At 41.7% G+C, this 24,684-nt stretch overlaps 1 pseudogene; it reads left to right on the top strand.

The window, feature by feature from the left end:
- Nucleotides 1-18,957, top strand: part of LOC133784690 (uncharacterized) — a 40,669-nt pseudogene extending 21,712 nt beyond the window's left edge.
- Nucleotides 18,958-24,684: the final 5,727 nt, after the last annotated feature.

The raw sequence follows: 24,684 nt of genomic DNA, 5'->3' as shown, positions 1-24,684 counted from the left end.
GAGCCTTGGTCCTTTTTATTATATCCCCAGACAACGTTTTGTCCGGGGCGGGACCATGCCTGAGCCTTGGTCCTTTTTATCATACCCTCGGACAATGTTTGTCCGAGGCGGGACCAGGCCTGAGCCTTGGTCTTTTTTATCATACCCCCGGACAACGTTTGTCCAAGGCGGGACCAGGCCTGAGCCTTGTGTCCAACGGGGTTTGTACCCCCCCAGACCTTGTTGGTCTGGGTCGGGACTAGGCCTGAGCCTTGTGCCCCACGTGGTATTTGTTCATACCGGAGATACCCCCCAAGTGAGCAAAGACTGGTCTTGGGTCACTTGATTAGGGAAGCAGATTGGAATTTTAATTGTCTGATAATATTTCTTTATGAAGTTTTATACACACCATTTTTATTATTCAAGGAATCGCCCTGAGGCATACATTATTTACAACGAAAATAGAAAACTGGAACATGCTCTCCTGACTACTGATAGTACTTACGGAGATGCTCCGCGTTCCAGGCTCTTGAGACTTCCAAGGCCATCGAGCCATTTTAAACAATATGTTCCAGGGCACACTTTGTGCTGGATTTCGTACGGCCCTTCCCAATTTGGGCCCAGAACCCCTACTCCCAGATCTTGGGTTACAGGGAAGACTCTTCGCAGGACTAGATTGCCAGTTTTGAACCTCCGGCTTTTTACTTTCAAGTTAAAATGTCGAGCGATCTTGCCTTGGTACATCTTTAGCTGAACTAGTGACTCTTCCCGGATCTGCTCGATGAGATCCAGGGATTCCTGGAGTAAGGCGTGGTTCTGGGCGGGATCGTACGTGTCCCTTCTGTGGGATGGGATGGCCGTTTCAAGGGGGATGATGGCTTCGCACTCGTACACCATGGAGTAAGGAGTGTGCCTAGTAGACGTCCTTTCGTTGATCCGGCAAGCCCTTAACACACGGGGCAACTCTTCAGGCCACTTGCTCTTGCAGGCTTGGAGCTTTTTCTTTAATGTTCCTTCCAAGATTTTGTTGACGGCCTCTGCTTGCCCTTTCGCTTGAGGCCTGGTGACTGCGGAGAAGCTTTTGACGATACCTTTTCTTTCACAGAAATCCGTGAAGTGGATGCTGTCGAACTACTTTCCGTTGTCGGATACAATCTTGTAGGGGAGCCCGTATCGACACACAATGTTGTTGATGAAGAAATCCAGGGCCTTCTTCGAGGTGATTGTAGGGTTTTGCTTCAGCCCACTTGGTATAGTAGTCGACGGCCATGATGGCGTACTTCACCCCTCCCTTCCCGATTGGGAGAAATCTAATAGATCGATTCCCCACACCGCAAAAGGCCAGGGGCTTGTCATCAGAGTTATTTCTGTTGGAGGGGCTCGCGGGACCTTCGCGTACCTTTGGCACTGCTCGCACTTGCAGATGTAATCAATACAGTCTTTCTTCATGGTTGGCTAGAAATATCCTTGGCACAAGATCTTTTTGGACAGACTGAGTCCGGCTGTATGGTCTCCGAAGAAGCCTCCGTGCACTTCATGTATGATTGTGCTCAGTTCGTTCCCAGATACGCATCTGAGGTATGGCATGGATAACCCTCTGCAGTAAAGCTTTCCGTCCATCATGACGTATCTATGGACCTGGTACTGATGCTTCCTGGCTGCGGCCCTGTCCACAGGCAACCCGCCGGTTGTCAGATAGTGGATAAGGGGTCCCATCCAGGATGTGGAGTGGTCAATGGTGTTGATCGCAGAGACTTGAATGCTTGGGATGGGTAGATGGTTGATGAGGACCATTCCAGACAGCTCCGCCTTGGCATCGATTCTTGACAACCAGTTGGGAATCGCTATAGATCTCCAGGTTCGCAGCCCCCACTTCCCGGGCTAGATACAACCCGGCCAGCATGGCCTCGTGCTTAGCCTCGTTGTTCGATGCCTTGAAGTGGAAGCGCAGGGCATTTTGCAACTGGTGCCCTTGCGGTGACACTAGGATGATTCTGACCCTTGCTCCATTTTCATTCGAGACTCCATCCACGATCACCTTCCACACGGGTGCCGTGGGCTCTACGGGATCGTCCCCTTCGGTGATCCTGGAGCATTCCACGATGAAGTCAACTAGGGCTTGCCCCTTGACTGAGACTCTAGGAACATAAGCTATATCAAATTGACTCAGTTCCATAGCCCACTTCAAGAGTCTTCCTGATGACTCGGGTTTTTGCAACACTTGCCGCAAGGGGTGGTTGGTCAGAACTTTTATGGCGTGGGCCTGGAAGTAAGGTCGGAGTTTCCGGGACGCCACCAGCAGACAAAATGTCAACTTTTCAATCAACGGATACCTTGACTCCACCCCCAATAATCTCTTGCTCACGTAGTACACCGGGAGTTGGGTTTTCTAGTCCTCCCGCACTAGTGCGGTGCTGATCGCGTGTTCGGTCACGGCCAAATAGAGGTATAAAGGCTCCCCGTCCACCGGTTTTGCCAATATCGGTGCTTGGGCTAGGTGCTCTTTCAACTTTTGAAAAGCTTCTTCACACTCGACTGACCATTCGAAACGTTGGCTTCCCCGAAGAACATTGAAGAATGGCATGCACTTGCCCGTGGCCTTTGAGACGAAACGGCTTAAGGCGGCTACCCGCCCAATTAGACTCTGGACGTCTTTATGCTTCCGGAGAGAGGGCATTTCAACCAGTACCTTGATCTTGTCCGGATTGGCTTCTATTCCTCAGAAACTCACTATGAAACCCAGGAACTCCCAAAAGCCACACTGAAAGTGCATTTTTTGGGATTCAGTTTCATCCCATACTTTCGGATGACCGCGAAGGCTTCGGCCAGGTCGTCAGAATGTTTCCCGGAGGTTCTGGATTTGACCAGCATGTCGTCAATGTAGACTTCCATGTTCCGTCCCAGCTGGACCTGAAACATTCGGTTGACGAGCCTCTGATAGGTGGCTCCGGCGTTTTTGAGCCCGAAAGGCATGACGATGTAGTAGTATACCCTTTGTCGGTTTGGAAACTGGTATGCTCCTGGTCTGCTACATGCATAGAGATCTGATTGTAGCCGGAGTAAGCATCCATGAAACTCAAGATCTAGTACCCGGACGTCGCATCCACCATCTGATCGATCCGGGGAAGCGGGAAACAATCTTTAGGGCAAGCCTTGTTGAGATCCATGAAATTGATGCATGTCCTCCAGGTCCCGTCAGCTTTGGTACCAGAACTGGGTTGGCTAGCCATACGGGGTATATAGCTTAGCGGATGAAGTTGATCGATGACAGCTTTTCGACCTCCAGCTTGAGGGCCTCGGCCCTCTCCGTTCCCAAGGGCCTTCGTTTTTACCGGACCGGGGTCGCATCTTTGTCGATGTTCAAGGCATGGCAGATGATGTTATGGTCGATCCCCGTCATATCCGAATGAGACCAGGCTAGGATATCCTGGTTCTCCTTTACCTGGGCGACGATGGTGGCCCGGACCTCTGCTGGCAGATTTTTCCCGACTTGGATTACCCTGGTCGAGTCGGTGTCACTAATGCACACCTCCTCAATCTCGTCCATGGGCTCCAGGACGCGATCGTCTCCTATCCTCAGGTCTAGCTCGTCCTCCTCCCGAACAATTCTTCTAGCTGGAGGAGGTAGAACCGGGCCGACAATTCCCTCAAAGGGTTCCTCTCGGACCATGTAGATTGGTCGGCCGGACACGTGGTAACATTTTCGGGCGCTCTTCTTATCTCCCCGGACTGTTCTTACCCCTCCGTTATCGCAAGGGAACTTCATGCAAAGATGACGGATGGAGGTGATAGCCCCGAACTCGACCAATGCGGGCCGACCGAAAATGACATTGTAAGCAGTGGGGTAGTCCACTACTACGAACGTGCAGAACTTGAATGAGCGTTGCAGCTCGCTCCCCAACATCATGGGAAACTGGATTTTTCCCATGGGGAGTGTCGCGTCCCCGTTGAAGCCGTAGATCTGGGTTGGGCATGACGCCAGATCCGCTTCAGTCAAGCCAATCGTGGCAAAGGCGGGCTTGAACAGAATATTGACGGAGCTTCCGTCATCCACCAGCACCCGGGACACCAGTTTATTGGCGATCTGGGAGTCTATGACCAGAGGGTCGTGATGCGAGAAGTGAACGTTATGGGCGTCGTCTTCCGTGAAGGTGATAGGGAGGTTCATCAGCCTCGGGCACTGAGTCGGGGCCTGGACTAGAGTACACACCTCCTGATCATGGTCGAGCTCGCTAATGTAGCATTTTTTATCATTCTTGGGTGGCCCTCCTAGATGAGGCCCGCCCGATATGGTGGCCACATGGCCATCCACTCGGGGGGGGGGGGGGGGGGGCGGGGTGCTGTCCCGGACAGATAAGGCATTCCTGGTCTGGGTGCTTGCACAGAGGGGACCCTCTAAGGGGCCTATGCTGCCAGACCCTTTGCATATCCTCCCTGAGGGGGATATGCTCCAGGAGCACTCGTGACCGTGGATTGTCCGGGGACTGCTAACAGGCCCGGAACTCCCACGGACATCCTAACCCACTGGTCGAGATGCCCCAACTTGATCAAATTCTCGATCTCATCTTTGAGCTGTCGGCACTCTTCAGTCGTGTGACCCACATCCTTTTGGTAAACGCACTGTTTGCTGGTATCTCTCGGATTCCTTCCTCCTTTAAACTTGGGGGTAGGCTTCCGGTAAGGAACCACCTTTTCCGTGGCCAGGAAGATGTTCTCCCTGGTGTCCACCAAGTTGGTGTACTCCGAATACTGGGGCCCGTAGCCCCTCTTTCCTTTCTTAGTCGGCTTAGACCAGTTTTGGCCCTTGCCGTATCTCTTCCCCCGGGAGGGGTTTACACTTGCCTCAGTTCCCCCTGCTTGGGACGGTTGGGCTCCGACGGGGGAAGCGTTGTACCCAACCGGTGCGGCTCCATATCCAGAAAAAGGGGCGAACTGGACCGGGGCATATCCTGAAGAGGCAGGACCGTACACCGTGGGCATGGTGAAGGTCATCGCGGGCGCGGCCGCTGATCCTAGGGCAAGCGATGGAGCGAGGTATTGCTTTGTCAGAAACAACACCCCGTATCCCGGAAACGTTTGGCCATTGGGCTGAGGTGCCGGCTGCCATCCGAACACCTGAATTTGGACCTCTTCCCAGTTGATGAATCCTTGGGCTCTCCTTATGAACTCCTCTAGGGTAGCCACCTTGCTACGCTGCATATCGTCCGAGAGGGGGGACCCGTCCCTTACAAAGAAGGTTGTCCTCTTCTCTCTTCCTTCTTTTCTCCACCTCCTTGGGAGTGTCTTTGAAGGATGGCTAGGCTAGAGGTGCCAAGGATAACTCAAGGATGTAGGCTATCTTGAGTGTTGTCAAAAGGAATTTCACCTTGTCTTGCCACCTAGTGAAATTGGATCCATCAAACCTATCTAACCTCACTAGGTCTTGGTTCATGATCTTGATTGTCTCCCCTTCCATTGAAACAAAAAAGGAATAAGCTTTTGAATGTTAGTGCAAATATGTATTTGTCTCAATGGAAATTACAACTCTATGCAATATACTATAAATAAATAGTGATTGATTAAAAAGAGTTACAACTCTATAACTGAAAACACAAATAAACTAAAGAACAAGAAGAAGAGAAGAAGAATAGAATAGTGAAAATACAACTCAAAGCAAAATATTACAAGTAAAGTAAAAGTGTTTGAAATAAAGAAACGAAGATTACAACTCAAAACAAGAAATACAAATAAACAAAAGAGAAGAATATGAAGATGAAGAGAAATAGAGTCAAAAGAAAGAACAAACAAACTAAATAGAAGCAACTCTCACTCACACTACCAAAGTGAAGTGTATTGGGGATCACCAACTTGAACAAGGTTTGAAACCTTTCTCCAAAATCTTATTTCCCCCTAACTCAAGCACTAAGGGATCTCTCACAGATTATAGGAAATGCTTTCTGGAATTATCAAGCCTCAAGGTGTTTCTAGCCAAGTGCTCTAATGGATAGAAAATCATATGTCTTACAAGTGAGCTATAGGCTCCTATTTATAGAGTTTAGAGACACCCTTTGAATTTCAAATTCCACCAACCTCCATGGCTGTTACCAATGTTTAATTGGATTAATATTGAATTAAAATGGAGATTTGGGAGTTATTTGGGTTTTTTGAGTCGTTCAACAAAGATTGAAAAAACCGAAAAATTGGTCAGTTTTTGGCCTATGGCCGCGGCCAGAGACATTAGTGGCCGCAGCCACTGGTCTCTGTCCCACAGGCCGCGGCCACCAACATTCAGTGGCCGCGGCCACCGACCAATTTCAGCACTTAAAAATGTGTTGTTTTTCCAAATGGTTCCAAACCCTCCCAAATGATTTTGTAACTCCCAAAACACATTATTGGGGTTAAAATCATATCTCTAACAGCCATATCACAAATGGCTTTATGAAATTCATCTCAATATTGTGTAACAACAAATTTACACAATAAAGGGTAATATTTGGAAGTATCAAATTTGTAACACCAAATATGTTACATTATTTGGATATATCTCATATATCTAAATATTGTAACTCTCTATTACATGTTACAATATGTGACACTCTTTGTCACATTTATTTAATCTAAAGCATTATATTATAATATAATATAATATTGCATTATATTATAAAATAATATAACAGTAACGACCTCTCTCGTCCAGCTTGCCCTGAGGCATACCGGCGCCTAGTACCCTGTGGCCGCGTCCCTTGCGGATTGGTCGGGTGGTCTTGTCCTAGGTTGGGGCTCACCTTCTCTTTCCTAGGGAGCAGTCGAGGACGGGTCCCGGCTCTCTGGACGGGAGGGTTTTTCCTCTGGGTGTTTGCCCCGACTCTCTTTTTCTCTCAGTCCGGGTTTTCTAGGCCATGCTTAATAGCCTGTCCCGGAGGAGGGGTCGGCACCGCGTCCTCAGGGGCGCCGGTTCTGGCCTGCGGAGCGGGCGGTTGTGCTCCAAGAGGCAGGCCAGCCGGGGGATTGGTCGCTGGACCCTGGGCGGCTATGAAAGCCTGCAAGGCTTGGAGGGACTCTTGCATCCGCCGAGAAGCCTCTACCTGCTCAACAATCCTGGCTCCTTGGTCCAGGACCTGCTGCCTCAGTTTAGTCACCTCCGGATCCTCCTGGTTGGGGTCCACTCTTTCTGGGATCTCGGGATCCTCAGCTTCGTAGTGGTATTTTCCTTCACTCTCTTCCTCTTCCTCGTAGTAGTCCTCCTGTACTCCACCTTCGTAGTTCTGCGACTCGTCAGGCTGGGACATCTGATGGGATGTGTCCTCGGGTGGACTTTGAGGAAGAGGTTGGGCAGGCAGTGGCTTTCCATTGCCCTGTTTTGGGTTAGTAGGGTCGAAAGTGGTGTGTCTTGTGTTCACCATTGTTGTAGAGGTTTGATGTCAACACTAGCTTTCTCAGGCTCTCAATGAAAGCACCAAAATGTTTACTGAGTTTTTTGGAAACTGCAATAGTAAAAGATAAGAGAGATTAAGGAGAAAGGGTTTAGCAGTTGTAAGCCAGATTTTTACGTGGTTGGGGCGTTAATGAGCCTTAGTCCATGAGTCAGTTGTATTAGAGCTTAGAGAGCTTTTTACAATGGAGTTTTCTGCAAGTTTCAGCAGAGTAACTATATACACGCAAAAAAGAGATCCCTTCTCTAGTGCTCTGTTACATGTATTTATAGGTTCACAGGTGCACTGGGCTTGGGCCAGGCTGACCCGGGCTCAATAAAGGTATAAATATTGTTGGCTTTTCTATCGAAATCCCAATACGAAGGATTAAAACATAAAAGAAAAATATTAATCTGAGCCCACTGGGCCAACCCAAACCATATCTATCATGCGACAAATTGGAGCTTTGGTCTGGGAATTTCGAGTTCCGAGGCAGATTCAGGGGACAAGATCGGTCAGATTAGTGGCGGCGCAGGTCTGAACCAACGGCATATAATCCCGAGGTGGCCTTTTCTGTAGGTGAAACGTGGGGACAACTCCCACGCTTCCTGTGATGAAGTCAGGGTCACAGATGCTTTATCCTACCAACCTTGGAGAACCGACCCGGGTTCATTTACCCATGTGCCTCTCCGTTCGTCGAGGTCCTGTACCATTTACCATGGGCCCGGACCATTTACCAGGAGCCCAGACCGTTTACCAGGCTTCGGGATCAATCCACGTCGATCCCGACTGTTATCCGAAAGCCAAACATACCATCTCCCGGATGACCGTCCCAGACAATACTCCCCAGACGCCTTTCAGGCCTCACCCAGAATCGGGTCGTCGATATCTATTATACTTCTTGCCAAACGGGTCTGGGCTGGGCCCAAACTCATTTGGCTAGCCCGTGGGCTTGAAGCGCGGACCCGGGCGCCTGGAAGGAAACGGGGATAACAAGAACAATTAAAGAAAGATAAGTCAGCTGTTTAAGAAAGCTGTTACAATAGTCTGTTAATCAAGTAACTAAAACTAACTCTTCTAAATAATCATTGACTGAGTTGACTTGGTCTTCACTAACATCCCCCCTCAAGTGACACGGTGGAACAACAAGTTTCAGCTTGGAGAACAAGTTGTGTGAGAGATGTGAAGAGGCTTCGTGAGCAAATCAGCAATCTTAAATTCAAAAGGAGCATAACGAACTTCCAGAGCTTTGGCAAGGATCTAGTCACGAACGAAGTGAAGATTGATTTCGATGTGTTTCGTGCGGGCATGGACCACTGGATTGGAGGCTAGAGAGCTTGCACCTAAGTTGTCACACCAAAGTATGGGGCACTGAGAAGGTGTTAGGTGCAACTCACTGAGTAAGGACTGTAGCCACATAATCTCAGATGTTGCTAACACCATAAATCTATACTCAGATTCTGTTGATGATCTAGCTACTACATGCTGCTTTTTAGAACACCAACTGACTAGATTTCCTCCAACGAATATGCAATATCCCGAAGTGGAGCGCCCATCATCAATCGAACTGGCCCAATCAGCATCTGTGAAGCCATTGATGAAGAGATTGGTAGATGGCTTAAAGTATAACCCAAAGTGGGTAGTTCCAGCTAAGTATCTTAGAACTCTCTTGCAGGCATTTCTCTTGCAGGCATTCCAGTGATCAGTGGTGGGGGCCTTCAAAAATTGACTCAGCTTGTTAATGGAGAAGGCAATATCCGACCTTGTCAATGTCAGATATTGGAGTGCACCAATGACACTTCTCTAAAGAGAAGGGTCTGCTAGAGGAACACCGTGATCAAGGGACAACTGTGAGTTGGGACACATGGTTGTTGAGATCGGCTTTGCAGTAGACATGTTGGTTTTATCAAGGAGATCTCTGGTGTATTTTCTCTGTGTAAGGTAAAGGCCAAAATCATTTCGAAACACCTCAAACCCCAATAAGTAATTGACTTGCCCAAGTACTTTAAGAGAAAATTGAAGGTGGAGATCAGTGATCAATCGATGCACCATAGCTATATCTTCTCCTGTGATGAGAATATCATCAACATAGACAAGGAGAAGAATGAGTTTACCTTTCTTCCTTGTGTAGAACAAAGAGGTATCAGACTTTGAATTGGTGAAGCCCCATTGTAGCAAGGAACTCTTCAGCAAACTTTTCACTTGTCAAACCAAGCCTTCAGGGCTTGTTTTAAGCCATGTAAGGCTTTATTTAACTTGCAAACATGCTGAGTAAATTGAGAGTTTTGAAATCCCTGAGGTTGATACATGTAAATTGTTTCTTGAAGCTCACCATTAAGGAAAGCATTATTAACATCAATATGTTGTACCTCCCAATTGTAAAGCAACAACAATGGTGAAGATAACATGGATTGTGGAAGGTTTCACCACAGGGCTATATATCTTAAAGAAGTCTATCCCTAGAATCTGCTGGAAACCTTTTGCTACTAAGCATTCTTTGTAGCGTTCCACAGTACCATCTGGTCCATACTTTATCCAAAAGATCCACTTGTTGTTGACTATAAACATATGAGGAGATGGAGGTACAAGAGTCCATGTATTGTTGTTCATTAATGCAGTGTACTCCTCCTTCATTGCTTGTGTCCAAAGAGGGTTTGTTAAAGCCTGCTTTACTGCTTTTGGTTCCAAAGATAAACTCTTGTGCATAGTTACTAGTGCTTTAGGTTTGAAGATGCCAGATTTGGATCTAGTAATCATGGTGTGTTGGTTGTGGGGGTACGGGTAGGCTAAGAAAAAGGTTTGGAATAGGTAAAAGGGACTGAGATGTGTCTATTACTAGGTTTCGAGGTAAAGTGTTTGAGTGGTGAGGCAAGTTGTTGTCTGTTTCTGAGGTTGGGTTATTTGTGGGGTGTGATGCAGTAGCAAGGACATGAGGTTCAAATGTGTTTGGGATTGAGGAGGGAATATGGTCAGTGGGTGAGCTTGGTTGAGTTGGTTGAGTGATAGGGATAGGTAAGGCAGCTGGAATAGGTACATTGGGAAGAGGAAAAGCAATGTGTATGTTTTGAGTAGCTGTTATGAGGAGAGGCCAAGTTTGACTTAAACAATGACATATATGGAAACTCCAGCTCATTGAAAGTGACACTTCTAGCAATGTAGACCCTCCCATTAGGATGAAAACATCTATAACCTTTGTGTGCTAGGCTATAACCCAAGAACAGACATTTATAAGTTTGAAAAGCAACTTTGTGAGAATTATAAGGCTCGAGTAGTGGAAAACATGAACACCCAAAGACTTTTAAGAAGTTGTAATCAGGAGATTGATTAAAGAGCTTTGAAAAGGTGATATATTTTGTAAAGTTGGAGTTGGAAGCCTATTTATTAAATAAGCTGCAGAAACAAAGGATTCCCACCAAAACTTTAATGGCATTTGGGCTTGATAGCAAGTAAAGACAGTCCCATATCAACTACATGTCTATGTTTATGTTCAACTCTTCCTTGTTGTTGATGTGTATGGGGACAAGGGTGTCTAAAAACAATGCCTAAGTTTTGAAGAATTGGTTAAACTTTCTGTACTCCCCACCCTAATCAGTTTGCATTTTTTTATTTTTGTATTGAATAATCGCTCAACATATGTATTGAACCGAGAAAACACAGTGGAAACTTCAAATTTGCATTTCATGGGATATATCCAGACAAATTTAGTGAAATCATCTATAAAACTCACATAATACTTGTAACCATCCATATAAGTATAAAAAGATGGACACCAAACATTTGAATGGACAAGTTGAAAACAAGAAGTTGTTTTTGGATGCATAGCAGTGCCAAACTTGACTCTCGTTTGTTTTCTTAGTATGAAATGCTTGCAGAAATTAAACTTTCCAGTCTTGGCACCTTTAAGTAAACCTTGCTTCACTAGGCCTTGCAAAGCCTTCTCTCCGACATGCCCTAATCACATGTGCCAAAGGCGTGAATAATTAGATGTCTTCTCTTCAGAACTGCTAGAGACAACTGCTCTTTCTATAACTGTACTCTCTTCTAGAGAGTATAAATTCATCTTTCGTGTACCCTTCATCGCAACAAATGCAGCTTGAAGAAATTTCAAGATTCCATTTTCAAAAGTTACCTAGTAATCATCAAAATCAAGAACACCTAAAGAAATAAAGGTTTTTCTTTAGATCGGGAATGTACCTGACATTCGTAAGTCGTCTAAGTGTATCATCATGCTTCTTCAGCCGTAATGTTTCGATCCCTTTTATCTGACAGGAATTGTCATTGCCCATATGCACAACTCCTCCATCAAGCTCCTCAAAATTTGAGAACCAATGTCTGTTCTGACACACATGATAGGAACATCTGAAATCAAGGATCCATCTGTCTGAGTATGTGTCTGATGACGAAACTATAAATGCAGATTATCATCATCACCAGCCTTCTATGCAACATTTGTATTTGACTTGTCCTTATTTGGACAATCTTTCTTCTAGTGCCATTTCTGGTGGCAATAGGCACACTCGTCCTTCACAATACGTCTTTTGGATGAATCTCCTCTGGACTTTGATCTGGATCGACCCCTATTATCTGATATACCTGAATTCTTATTGTTTGCCCAACCTCTAGCTACAGTTAGTGTTTCTGGTGCTAAGCCTCTGTGATCATGTTGATCCTTCTTCCGGTACTCATTATTCACCAAAGCACTAGAAAAATCTATGAATTTAACCTCATCTTTTCCATATAACAGAGTTATGGTTAAATGATCATAGGTCTCAGGTAATGAATTTAGCAACAACAAAGATTTATCTTCATGATCAATAATTTCAACATCTAGATTTTGCAAATCAGCCAAAATTTTATTGAAATTATCCAAGTGCTCAATCATAGAGGTACATTTCTTATATTGTAAATAGAAAAGATTCTTCTTCAGGTAAAGTAAGTTTTCTACACTTTTCTTCATGTACTTGTCATCGAGCTTCTTCCAGAGAACTTTGACTACATTCTCTTTCATGACAGAGTACTTCTGATCTTTTCTGAAACACAGTTAGATTGTGCCACAAGATTTTTAGTTGACAAAATTCCAGTGTTCATTAGTATAATCTTCTTTCTTAGTCTCGAAGGTAATATTAGATCCTTATTTGAACAATAGATCTAACACTTCAAATTCCCACATACCAAAGTTAGTGGTGCCGTTGAATTTCTCCACCTTAAACTTTGTGTTGGATAACATGGTTATTCAAATAGAACCACTTGTTTCGCCAGAATTTCTAATGTCACATTGTTCATCTTTAGAACTTCTAATATCAAGTTGTGCACTTTCTTTTGACTCTCCGATGTTAGCAATTAGTGCAAACAAATAAGTGAGTTTTGCACTAATAACTTAAAATACGGTTTTTCCAAATTTTTGTACCTTATTTGAAAAAACGAAGTCTGTAGTTGAATACAAATTGGTCCAATTAGCTAGGAATAAGTGCAATTCTATTGAAAAACATACTAACTTGGCCCAAAGTTCACTTTTGACTGAGTTGACTCACTAGTCAACGGTCAAACAGGCTTAGCGAATCAGTCAACTCACAAAGCAACTTGGTCAATGACTTTAACGGCTCAATTACATAGTCTGCTAAATCAGTCAACAACTTCGTGGCTTTGTGAAATGTCTCGATAAAATAAAATACACAGAATTACGTGGTTCGACAATTTGCCCACGTCCAAAGGAGGCAACATATACTATTGAGCTAAGTAGGAAGTATACACAATAAAAATACATATTTGCTCACCAATAATATCTCTAAGTTATTTCCCAAATTGCTTTCCCAAACTCATAGAAATCTCTCATTCACTGAGTATTTTATCTCTAGAGTTTCCTATGCTGTCTCTGAATTTCCCAAGCATTATCTCTTATTTTTCTCTAATTGAGCTTATTTTTTCTCAATGAACTCCATCATATTTATAGATGGAGGGAGGCTCCATCTCCCTCTTGTACAATGTATGCAATGCAAGAATAAGAGTCAACAGATGCCTAACATTAGGATGTCTAAAAAATTAGGCTAGGTGCTTGACTTATCTTTGGTACAAACTGTCTTTGGAAAATGACGTAGCCACGAAAGGATATGGACGTATCCTTAACATAAGGGACCGAACTCCATTTACTACTGATCCTCCACAAACTAGAGATGAAGAAATGATTGAGATAAGAGAGCGTGTTCGACAATTAGAGGAGCATATCCGGACTCATTGTATCACCCCGGGATCTCAATGTGCCCCACCACCACCTGATGATCCCGATGTTGGAGCACCAAGTCAGTAGGACTTATGTATGGATTTTATTACTATGGACTATTACAATTTCATGTTTAGGACAACTCTTTATTTTGATTAAGCAAACATACTCTTATGTTTTTATTTATATGTTTAATATATAAGCGTTTTAATTTTATTCTATTGTTTTATATTTAATTCAAATTAAATCAATAAATAAATATATAAGTGAATAAACATTGCACATATAAAAAAAAATCTCGGCTCAATCTATACCGAGGACTGTCCTCGATATAGCCCATCCATATGAAAAAATTGGACAGGTTGTACCGAGGACATATTCAATTAGAAGTTTACCTCTACCGACGCGGCTGTACCAAGGACCTACTATCGAGAATATGTTCTCGATAGAAGCTGTACTGAGAAAATTTGCGCTTCTACCGACGACATATGTTATCGGTATAAGCCTTGTTTTTTGTAGTGTAGGGGCATAGAAGTCATTTGCATGGGTACAAACTGAATGATTAGATAGAATAATTCCAAGGATAATTTTGCAAACATCTCTTGTATATTATTCAACCGTTGAAAATTTGTGATATATATTCATTTCGGTATGGGCTAAATATTTCAAGTTTTCACTTGACTGTGCTATATTTTACTTTAAATATACTTAAAAATATAAGCATAAAAATTGTTATGAGATACTTAAATTTCATTTAACTTTTGAACATTTCCACAAATTCTTTTGCAGTGGTAGTCATTCAGTTGAAAGCGGTCTGATTCATGAAAATAATAATGATAATGAAGATTCAAGATTCAACAACAACCCAAACTCCTTTCATGGCATTCCCCTTAATTCATATCCTCTTATCATAACACTCCATAAGTTCTTGATGATGCTTGACGGAACTCTGAAAACATCTTATTTCCAAAGATTCCTTGGTATCGATGAAGTTTCTCAAAGTCAAATACCCAATTCAAGATCACATATATACTATTCCTTCTTAAGCACCAAAGAAGTTGATTATACGAGATTTTGTTCACAATACTGGCCTTGTTTTGATTCCCAATTAACGAAAAATCTCGACTCTTCTTGTGTCTTTACTCAGATAGTTTCTCATATCAAAGGCGGCCCACAAGCCCTGGAAACAAAATATGGTAAACTCACAAGGAAGAAATATGTTAGGTTGTCAAAGGGATGTGGATCTAGTCATTTAAGGAGGAAAGAAAGAGAGATTATATATGATATATTTCAGGTATATGAAATACTCAAGTTGGAAAGTGGTGAATTTGATATGGCTGGCTTTGTAAATGATCTTCATCTTCGACTCAGACAAGAAGGATATGGTGGTGATCAAATGAATTTTGTCTATGTAGATGATGTGCAAGATCTCACCGTGAGTCAAGTTGCTTTGTTTAAGTATGTATGCAGTAACTTGGAAGAGGGTTTTGTTTTTTCTGGAGATGTTGTAAGACCAATTGCTGGGGGCATTGATTGTAGGATTCAAGATCTACGTTCTATTTTTTATAACAAGTTTGTTCTGAATCCCATGATGAACATGAAAGGAAAAGTGGGACATATCACCAATATGTTCAGTTTGAGTCAAAACTTTCGTAGCCATGCTCGCATTCTAAAACTATCACAAAGTATTATTGAAACTGATATATCATTTCTTTCCGCTGTCAATTGATATTATTGAACCTGAATCCTCTATGGTCCCTGGTGAAGCTCCAATTATAGTTCAATACAAGAAGAATGAAAACGCAATCATAAAACTTTTTGGGAGATGTGACAACAACTCGAGCAGAAATGCCATTAGTTTTGGTGCGGAGCAGGTAATTTTGGTCAGAGATGAAACATCACGAAAAAGCATAAAGGACATTGTTGGAAAGCAAGCCCTTATCGTAACAATACTTGAGTGCAAAGACTTGGAGTTTCAGGTAACTACAATATTTATTAATATGTTCTTGCATTATTTATGAAAGTTAATATATATTATGGCATGTTGTAGGATATGCTGCTGTATAACTTTTTTGGATCTTCCCCATTGAGAAAGCAGTGGAGGCTTATATATAAATATATGGATGAGCAAGATCTATTTGACTCCATGTCACCACAGTTTCGTCTTTTCAACGAAAGAAAAGATAGGATTTTGTTGGCTGAGCTAAAACAATTATATGTTGCCATTGCATGTACAAAGAAGAGATTGTGGATTTGTGATACCATTGAATTCTCCAAACCTATGTTTGAGTATTGGATGAAGAAGTGCCTTGTACAAGTTCGACAACTAGATGATTCACTTGCTCTATCAATGCAAGTCTCAAGCAGTCCACATGAGTGGAAATCGAGGGGTGTAAAGGTAGGTTTGGTTCTTGATCATTTCTTTTTTCAAGAATGATCATTATCTAAGGATCACATCATCATCATCATCATAGTCATCATCATCATCATCATTTGATCCATCAACTCTATTCTTGGTGTATGTGTTTTTTTCTTGATTGAGCAATTCAAGTTGTTTTATCACTCATGCACAGAGCCATTTTTCAATAATTTAAATTAAACTATTCAATTTGCTTCTGAACAACTATATTATGCGCATAACTATGAAATGGCTACAATTTGCTTTGAAAAAGCTCATGACACATTTTGAGAAATGAAGTCTAAAGATGCTGGCCTTCAAGCTATGGCTGACCATATGCTTACTTCCAATCCTGAAGTAACAAGCTCTTTCTTAAGAAAAGCTGCCAAGATATTAAAAACTATGGGGAAATTTGATTATGCAATGAGTTGTTATAGAAATTTAGGAGACAACGAGGAAATAGGTATATAAATTCCCATGCTCTTGCTTAGTGAATATTCATAGTCTGAATGAATTCATCTCATGCCCCTTCTCATAAATTACTTGAAATTTAAGTACTTTATCTAAATTAATCACCTATTATTTGTTGTTGTAGGTTTGATTTATTTGGAAAATTTTGGTGAGTTTGAGTCTGGGTTGCAGAGAGCTGGGGAGTGCTTCTCCCTGGCAGGTGATTATCAGAAAGCTGCTAATGCCTATGCTAAAGGCAATTTATTCTCAGATTGTCTAAATGTTTGTGCCAAAGGACTCTTATTTGACACAGGTTTGGCATATATACAATCTTGGAAACTACAAGCTAAATAAGACTCTAATGTGAGTAGTAATAAAGGCACAAAAATAGAAAAAATTGGACAAGAATTCCTGGAGAGGTGTGCTCTACATTATTACAAGCTTGAAAACATAAAATCTATGATGAGGTTTATTGAAGCTTTTTATTCCATGGATTCAATACGTCAATTCTTTCGGTTGTTGGGTTGTTTTGATGAGCTTATGTCACTGGAAGAAAAATTAGGAAATTTTGTGGAAGCTGCAGACATTGCAAAGCTCAGAGGAGATATACTAGTTGTGATAGATTTACTTGAGAAGGCTGGGAAATTTAAGGAAGCAGCAACACTTATTCTTGCTTATGTTCCTTCCAACTCACTCTGGTCATCTGGTAAAATAGTCTGGCCCTTAAAGTGTTTTAAACAAAATGATAATCTTCTAACAAAAGCCATATCATTTGCCAAGAATGAGACGAAAGACTTCTATGATTTTGTTTGCACAGAAGCTGAAATTATTACAAATAAGAAGAGTGACCTGACAGTGATGAAAAATGAAATGATTTCTTCTCAGAGGCACAAGAGTGTTAGAGGTGAAATCCTATGTGTTTGGAGAGTTGTTGATGCTCATCTTGATCAAATCTTACAGAATATTTAAGGGAAGAAGATGTACCACGTGACCAATTGATGGATTCAGAAGAATGCATGATGTCTCAAATCCATGTTTCAGTGGAGTCACTAGTTTATTTCTGGAATATCTGGAAGGATAAAATTCTTCGAATTTTTGAATATCTTGAAGGTCTACAAACTCAAGATGTCAATGAATTCACGAGCTATGGAGAGTTCTGTTTGGAATATTTAGGTGTTTTGAAACAATGCCACAATTCCCTCACAAACTATGTCTTGCTCTACTCTGATGCAAACTGGGCTAGAAATGTGGAGCATATACATGTCCGGAGTATTGGAAATAAGTTAGTGCTTTCTATTGACATTGACCAGTTTATACATGCTGCCCAAGTCTATTGGTCTTCACAAGTACTCTCTGTTGGTTTTAAGGTTCTGCACAAGCTAGAATCCATTATCCATACCTTTGCGACTGATGCATATGATTCCCTTTCAAGGAAATGCATGATTTTTACTCTTATCTATGAGGTCGCACAATTTCTTTTAGGGTCCAAAAATCTGAATAGAACATGTCAAAATTCAGATGATCTCGAGAAATTGATAAGACTAGCAACTGATTTTTCAGGATACATATTCCCTTTAGATTGGCAGAAATCATTGGGTGAGGACTTTGTTTCTTTCAGAGGAACAAACATTTATAATAAGTTTCTAAAACAAATGATTGTTGAACATTGCAACTCGAGGAATGATCTGACTCACAGTCAAGTTGGAAACATAGTTGTGTTTGTTCTCGGCTCTAGCAAGCTTAATGATGAACTATTTGAGAAGATTATGAAAAGGATGAACCAGAACCTGCCATGGAAGGCATTCTTTAAGTGTCTGCAAAGGTCTAGAGGGTCATACTTTCCAAGCTCATCTCTTATTTGTAGGTTTCATGGTGTTTTGGTGGATGCATACAATGCAAGTTGCATGAGAGAATATGACCCAATATCTCTTGGTTTTTTCTTTTATCTTGTTGAGCGCTTTGTGATTTGGTTATCTATATCATTCAAAGGCTACTTCATTACAACAAAGTCAGCATTTGTTGAATGGCTTGTCTATGAAGAGATTCATACTACAACCACGCCATGTTTCAACACTTCAGTTGGTTTTCTGCAATATGATCTACCATTTGTGACCCATGTTATCAAGGAATGCCTTAACAACGAGCAGGATATGATTGATTGGATCAACAAATCTCCCTCAAGAGATAACAAATCCTATTCATTACTCGTGTCTAGGATGGTTTTGATACTTTGTGTGCTTCGAGAAAATTTTGGAATGGGTTCAAGTCTACTTTTTGATTTGTTGGGAATGCCTAGGATCACTAAACACCTGCCTTTAAAATTTTGTGATAATCTCAAGTCATATTTAGTTGGTTGTGATGTTACTATGCTCGTTGAAGCATTTGAGCATATTGGAAATTCTCTGGTCGTTGTAAGTTTTGGGATCTCAAAGCCTTGGTTTGAGGATTTTAATGTTGTGGATATGAGTGTGAATCGTAGCAAGAATGACATATTAAGAACATTGTTTCAAAAAAAGAGTTAAAGCTTTTACAAGGGATTCCACAGCAGGGACAAGTTCTAAGTGTGAGACAAATCCACCAATGAGTTTAGGCTTTTGGGAAATATTTGAAGCCATTAACTCTAAAGGAAAGGGAAGCAGAGATCAAGAGAATAAGCTTACATCAAATGCTCAAACAATTAAGGTAACCTATACATTACTTGTTTTTGTTTCACATATGAGCATGTAAAGATATTGTGATGCGTTGCTATTAGGTTTTTTATTTTATTTTTCTTATTTCCTTCTATCATCTTTTTCTAGGTGGTTTTGGAAAAATACATTCGCCTACTCGAGCAAAATATCTCATCATCTCGTGATATGGCTGACATGGTATATGAACTTAAACAACTTTGTGCAGCATTGGATGCGAGGTTAGTTTTGGTTTATACTATACTTTTTGTGTTCGTGATTATTTTTCTTTTCTCTAATATGTATTTTATTTTGGCGGCTATTTCTTTCCACTTCTGTTACCTTGTCAGGGATATACGTCTAGTGAAACAACTTGCTAAGAGGGTGCAATTAAGAAAACCAAGAATGGAAGGTTTCTTGAATCAGTTGTTTCACAAGCATACCACAGCTCAGGACGGTAAAGCAAAAGTAAAGGAAGATTGCCACATCCTCTGATCGATGCATGTTGAACTCGAGTATATTTGAATGTTGTAATATATATATATATATGTGTGTGTGTGTGACTAAAGAATAATGTTTGGATGGGATTCTCTTTCCAAGACAGTTCGAGGGTATTGTTGATCATTTTGCAGTCTCAGTTTGTGCTTTCTTAGAATTCAGAATCCAAGTAATGGAACATATACTTAAAGAGCTGATATTAGTATAGATTTTGTGTATACACTTTTTTTTAATCACAATGATCAAGTGTGAGTAAAGCTATAGAACAGTATTATTCTTCGGAGAAGCTAGAGTTCTGAATCAGGGAAAAATACTCGCATTTTTATGGGATTTTCACATCCTCTCTGCTATTTCACACCATTAACAAAAGACATATACTTGTACAAAATAAATAGACAAAAAGACAATTCTACTAGCATGTTGATTAAACTATATAACAAAATAAACAGTAGCTTTGTCTTGGAGCTTCTACACTTTGCACTTTATTTGTAATATCCGCTTTCTTAAGAAAAATTTATAAAGATAAATTGGATTGACCAAGGGTATCATGGTCATTATGTAAACTATGTGATTTCATATATGTATGTTTAAATATTTTATATGTGATTAATACCCATTCTTTGTGAGAATGAGCATATATATAAATTGACGCGCTGATGGTATATTTTTGTGATTTATATATTTTATGCAATTTATTGACCTTCGTTCTGGTTATCATCAGTTGAGGGTCAAGGAATGAGATATACCGAAGACTGCTTTTCGTACCAGGTATAGGCATTATGAGTTTTTAGTCATGTCATTTGGATTGACTAATGCCCATGCTGCTTTTATGGATCTGATGAACAGAGTGTTCAAGGATTATCTGGACCAGTTTGTGATCGTCTTTATCGATGATATTCTGGTGTATTCTCAGACTGAGTCAGAGCATGAGCAGCATCTGAGGTTGGTTCTACAGAGACTGAGGGAACACAGACTGTTTGCTAAATTTAAGAAATGTGAGTTCTGGTTATCTCGGGTATCCTTTCTTGGGCATATTGTCAGAGATTGGCCAAGGCCAAAGAATGCATCTGAGATTAGAAGTTTCCTTGGATTGGCAGGTTATTATAGGCGTTTCGTGGAAGGGTTCTCAAAGATTGCTACTGTGTTGACTGAGCTGACACGCAAGAGCCAGAAATTTGTGTGGTCAGATAAGTGTGAGAGCAGCTTCCAGGAACTGAAGCAGAGATTGATTACAGCTCTGATTCTGAGCCTTCCGACAGATCAAGAGAAGTTTGTGATTTATTGCGATGCTTCGCATCAGGGTTTGGGCTGTGTTTTGATGCAGTCAGAGAAGGTAATTGCTTATGCTTCTCGTCAGTTGAAGGAGTATGAAAAGAGATATCCCACTCACGATTGGCGGCTGTGGTCTTTGCTTTAAAAATATGGAGGCATTATCTCTATGGAGAGAAGTGTGAGATCTATACAGACCATAAGAGCCTGAAATACTTCTTCACTCAGAAAGACTTGAATATGAGGCAAAGGCGTTGGTTGGAGTTAGTGAAAGATTATGACTGTGAGATTCTGTATCATCCAGGAAAGGCCAACGTGGTAGCTGATGCTTTAAGCAGGAAGGGTCCGGGACAGATTCATGGTATCAGACTGATAGCCAGGGAATTAGCAGATGATATGACCAGAGCTGATATAGAGTTGTTGGTGGGCCAGTTGGCTAATATTACGCTGCAGTCTACACTGTTGGAGAGAATTAAGGAGGGTCAGCTGAGTGATCCACAGCTGATCAAGATTAGAGAGGATGTTCTGGCTGGACCATCCAGAGATTATACAGTGTCTGAGTTAGGCTTGTTGAGATACAAGGGGCGGATACGTGTTCTGCTAGACACTGCTTTGAGGCGAGAGATTCTGGATGAATCTCATACTACACCATACTCTTTGCATCCAGGCACCACGAAGATGTATCAGGATGTGAAATCGTTGTATTGGTGGCCAAGGATGAAGAGAGATGTAGTAGAGTATGTGGCTAAGTGCTTGACATGTCAACAGGTCAAGGCTGAGCATCAGAGGCCGTGTAATGACCCAACTACTCTAGACTTTGGACCATTAATGAATACTATACATAGACACTAATTTTTAATAAAACTTACAAGTGAAATAATCATAACTTCATTAAAAACTTGTAAAACATATGTTAAACTACATAAAATTTAAAGTAGGATATGGGATCCCATTGTTTTTAAAATAAAAACATAACATAATTTTAAATAAATGGATTACATAATAAAGTGTGGAAAATACATATAAAATTTAAAGAGACTTCATCCTTGAATCGAACACTCGGTCCATCGATTCCATCCCGCCTCAATACACATCCCCAAGCTTCCAAGAACCTTCCCCGCCACCAAAGCTATTTTCCTGCACATATAAACATAAAGGAGTGAGCCTAATGCGCAGCAAGGAAAACCTAACACGTAAACCATATACATAAAATTCATAACGCAACATATAATAAAACATATCATAAACATATGTCACACATACTATAATGGCCATTACTACTTGAGGCTCGTAAACTAAACAAGTCATATACCCATTAGATTTGTGGGGCTTGCTAGCTAAGCAAGTCATATGTCCATAAATTTATTGGGGCTTGTTAGTTATACAAGTCATATGCCCAAGTCTACAACATACATAACATAACACATAAATCATAAGTTAACATAACACATAAATCATAAGATAACATATAATATCCTATCCTATTTTCCTTACCAAAAATATCGGGATATGTGAACAGGTTTGGGACCTTGGGACACTCCTAAAAACCATCAAAGGAAGGTGAGTATACTTAAAGAAAAGGGATGAAAATAATGAAAGAACTATTCCATCGAAAGATACTGACCAAGGACCTTATGCTCAAGATCTTAGATTTCCTAACCAAGAATGGGAGGACATCACAATGGATTTTATGGTGTGCTTACCCAGGACTGTTGGTCAGCATGATTCTATTTGGGTGATAGTGGATCGCTACACCAAATCAGCTCACTTTCTGCCAATGAGGACTACATATACAGTTGACCAGTATGCTAATCTCTATGTGAGAGAGATCGTGCGCCTCTATGGAGCACTGAGGTCGATCATGTCAGATCGGGGCCTTACTTTTACTTCCAAGTTTTGGGGGAGTTTGCAGAAAGCCATGGGGACATAGTTTAAGTTTAGTACTGCTTATCATCCTCAGACAAATGGGCAATCTGAGATGACGATCCAGATATTGGAGGACATGCTGCGAGCATGTGTGCTGGACTTTGGTGGATCTTGGAGTAAGTATCTACCTTTGATAGAGTTCTCCTATAACAACAGTTATCAGTCTACCATTGGAGTTGCACCTTATGAGATGCTGTATGGTAGGAAGTGCAGATCTTCCATTCGTTGGGATGAGACAGGTGAAAGGAGATACTTGGGTCCTGAGGCAGTTTAGAGGACCAGTGAAGCCATTGAGAAGTTTAGAGCTAGAATGCTTACTTCTCAGAGTAGACAGAAGAGCTATGCAGATCCCAAACGCAGGAACGTGGAGTTCCAGGTAGGAGACTATGTCTTCCTTAGAGTCTCGCCATGGAAAGGGGTGAGAAGGTTTGGGAAGAAGGGCAAGATGAGCCCTAGATTTGTATGTCATTTGAGATCCTGGAGAGGATTGGTCGGGTGGCTTATAGGTTGGCTTTACCACCGGCGTTGTCGGCCGTGCATAACGTATTTCATGTTTCAGCTCTTAGGAGGTATGTATCTAATGTGAGCCATATTTTGAGTTATGAAGATCTGGAGCTTGAGCCAAATCTCTCCTTTGAGGAGCAGCCAGTTCAGATACTTGACAGAAAAGATAAGGTCCTCAGGAATAAGACGATACCTTTGGTTAAGGTATTGTGGAGGAACAGCAAGGTCGAGGAAGTGACTTAGGAGCTAGAGTCAGATATGCAGAGTCAGTATCCCGAGCTGTTCAGGTAAATTTCGAGGACGAAATTTCAGTAAGGAAGGGATAGTTGTAATGCCCCAAAATCCCTAATGCGGTTTAGTGGCTGGATTAGTAGTTCGGGAGAGACATAACTGTTTAATTATGCCATTAAAACAATATGTGCATGTTTATGTGAATTATATTATAATATGATGTTATATGCATGCATGTGGGTCCACATTTGAATATTATGATGTTTTGATAATTTGGCCCATTGAGGGAAAATTTGTGTATTTGGGTGCATATTGTGATTTCTGAATGAGATTCCATTATTATGGAGATATATTCGAGTTATTCGGCATGAGACAGTCCTATTTAATGGATTAGCGGTTTTGTCATAACGGGGTCAATTATTGGGTAATAAGAATGTTTATTTGATGATAAATTGGGAGTTATTGAGATCAGGACGAAATTCTGGGAGTTTTGACTATAATGCCCCCAGGGGTGTTTTTGGGACCCCGAGCACTAGGTTTTATTTGAGGTCACTTAATCTTGAAGTAGCTTGTCAGATAGAACGTACGTTAGAAAACCTCTCGTTCTCTTCCCGTAGTTCATTTTTACCGTTCGAAGCATTTTCAAGGAAATCTCGAGTTCTAGGAGTCGGAATCAAGCGAGGATCGAGGCATAGCGATCCTAGGAAAGATTAGAAGCTTCTTGACCAAAGGATTTGATGAGAAACAACCCAATCGAAGGTAATCTAAGTTTTACGTTTTGAGCTTTTAGAGTTTCTAAGCTTAGAATTGGCTTTGTGAATTGTTGAGTTTTTGGTTTGATTGAACCTTGGTTTTGATGGTTTTGGAGCATTGGGAAGCTTGGGAACTTTGATTTGATGATTTTGTAATGTTTAGGCATGATTTTGGAGGCTTTGGGATGTTGGAGAACGAGTTTGGGCGTGTTCTGGGTTGGGCGTCGCGACCCTATTCTTGGGGTGTCGCGACCCTAGCTCGAAGAAGCAGGTGGGAGGATTTGTTCTTGCTGGGCGCCGCGACCCTTGATGTTGAGCACCACAGCCCTTGCTTCAGTGGTGGCTGGGGGCCACGGCCCAAGGTGTCAGGGCCACAGCCCTTAAGCAGGGTTGAGCCTGTTTG

Source organism: Humulus lupulus, chromosome 6 (assembly GCF_963169125.1).
Source record: "Humulus lupulus chromosome 6, drHumLupu1.1, whole genome shotgun sequence".
Lineage (NCBI taxonomy): Eukaryota > Viridiplantae > Streptophyta > Magnoliopsida > Rosales > Cannabaceae > Humulus > Humulus lupulus.
The sequence above is the reverse complement of the archived record's forward strand: the minus strand, read 5'-3'. Positions and strand labels throughout refer to the sequence as shown.